The following is a 2,418-nucleotide window of genomic DNA, read 5'->3' as shown; positions in this document are numbered from 1 at the left end:
GTACTGTTATTTTTTAATAGAAACCACATCACTTCATTTGTTACAGCAAATAATAAATGAGACACAATAATTCAAAAGGGACCCAAAAAGCTTTCTCATCCCACAAAACAACAGAAAAGATAAGCACCCAAGCCTTTGGTTAATTTTTTCCTTTGATCCTTGTTCTCTCACCCACATTGGCATGCTGCTTCCAAAATAGAACTTTGCCTTTAACTTTTACACGAGCTAAGATGCTAGTCCATCAACTTGCCTTCATAATGTAATGGAGGTACCTAACTTAGCTGAGGCACCTGGACAAGAATTTGATTTCAACTTCATCCTAAGGCCCATGACTGGTTTCTTTAAAAAGCTGCAGGTGAATGAGGTAGAAAGGACAGAGACATGAGATGGAAACTAGAGAAGGATGAAGAGGATGACTCCACGCACTATAGGACCGCAGGCCTCTCAAGGCTGAAAACTCAAAGAGCAGTGTGACACCCACACAGCTGGGGAGAGCATATGCCTTCAGTTTCTCCTGTAACATGGGCCATGGGGCAAAAATCTGGATGGCAAATGTCACCATGATGAAGGCATACAGGGACCAGGGAAGGCATGAGGACAGGCAGACAGAAGCAACGATGGCCGTGTTCAAGGACAATGTGATGGCTACAATGGCAGCATTGGTGCCACAGTGAAAGCAGATGAGGTGGCCTAACAGCGTGAAGACTAACACAGCACAGATGGTGTCAGTGCTGACAGACTGTCAGGGTCTTCGACACTAGCAAACAGCCATAGATGAAAGTAATGAAGACTACAGGCTCTTCAAGTCAGCCCACCGGACATGCCCACTCTACTTCCACCCTTCACCTCTAATCAAGATCAAATAAAACATATGCAGTCAGTGAAGAAGCCAGGCCAGTCCCAGAAGGCCAGTGGGAGAACAGAAACCCTTTGTCCATGTAACATCAGATAACCACAAAAACATAAGACACCACGCAGCTGATGGATCACCACACTCAACTCAAATACCCCAGTCCAATATTGGTATTTCTGAGCACAGCTCTTTCAGGTCCACTAAATTATCAGGGAAGGGCTGTCACTCACCTAAGGGCTTCTGCCACTTGCCCTCCTTAGTGTTAGTTACAGGTTGGCATGATTTCTTTATTCACTGTCTACTGTCCTATTAATGAAGAGTAGATAGCAGATAAAAGATATTAGGCTATTTATAAGGTCAGTAGACTATCAACCAGACTATCTAGTGGATTAAGGATACTTATTTTCTTTTTTTTTGCTATTATAAATATTGCATATTTATATATGCTAGAAATATTCATTAACATGAGTCAATGTTTGTTAAGGATACATACTAGTGGAATTGCCAGGTCTTAGAAGATATATATCTTCAATTTGACAAGACAGTCACACGCTGCTATCGGAAATGACTGCCCCAATTTACAACTCACAACGATAGTATAAGTGTTCCTATTGCTCCACAGCCTCTGTGACACTTGGTATTTTCAGGCATTTCATTTTTACCATCTGATAGACAAAAGCAGATTTACCATAAAGCAAATGAGGTTTAGGCTTCAGGACCTTTCATTTGCATGGGCCCCTTCAAAGGCCCTGTAGTTAATTTTATATGTGAAATTTTGTAGTCTTTTTCTTAAAACGACATCCACAAATTGCATGATCTTCATGCTCCACTGAAGCTAGTTACAGCCCTGCTAATGATGGATGTGAAATGTATATGGTTGTACTTACTTTTCCCTGATTACTAGTGAACTTGAACATATTTTCATATGTTAATTGGCACTTCAAGTTTTCTGTGAATTTTGCCTTTTGTTTATTGATTTGTAGGAGTTCTTGATATCTTCTGGATATTAATCTTTTCTAAGACTTAACTGGGCAAATACCTTGTTCAGTCTAGAGCTTGTCTTCACTTTTGTTGTGGTGTCTTCCATGTTTTAATTTTAATAAAGATGGATTTGTCAGTCGTTTCCTTTATGATATGCACATTTATGTGACTTGTTGAAGAAATACTTTTATTCCAAGGTTATAACAGCATACTTTTTCTTCTAAAAGTTTAAAATTTTACCTTTTCTATTTAGGCCTTTGGTCAATTGAAAAAATGTGTGTGTGATTGCTGTGAACTAGAGATCTAAATTTTATTTGTTCCACATGGATAGCCAGTTGTCTCAGCACCATTTATTGAATAGTCCATCTTTTCTCTAATGCCACGTAACCTCTATTATATATCAAGTTTCAATACATGTTTCTAGGCTTTCTGTTCTGTTCCGTTGGTATGTTTATTTCCCACAGCACAAACATATAACTGCCATAATTACTATAGCTTGATAATAAGTCTCTATATCTGCAAAATGTTTCCCCATTTTTTCTTCTTCAAAGCTGTCAACAAATGTTGCATGTTCTCACTAATAT

General features: G+C 38.8%; 1 pseudogene; it reads right to left on the bottom strand.

The window, feature by feature from the left end:
- Positions 1 to 277: 277 nt before the first annotated feature.
- Positions 278 to 1,940, bottom strand: LOC101134837 (phosphatidylinositol N-acetylglucosaminyltransferase subunit C-like; annotated as a pseudogene).
- Between the last annotated feature and the right edge of the window lie 478 nt (positions 1,941 to 2,418).

This window comes from Gorilla gorilla, chromosome 6 (assembly GCF_029281585.2).
Source record: "Gorilla gorilla gorilla isolate KB3781 chromosome 6, NHGRI_mGorGor1-v2.1_pri, whole genome shotgun sequence".
NCBI lineage: Eukaryota > Metazoa > Chordata > Mammalia > Primates > Hominidae > Gorilla > Gorilla gorilla.
The sequence above is the reverse complement of the archived record's forward strand: the minus strand, read 5'-3'. Positions and strand labels throughout refer to the sequence as shown.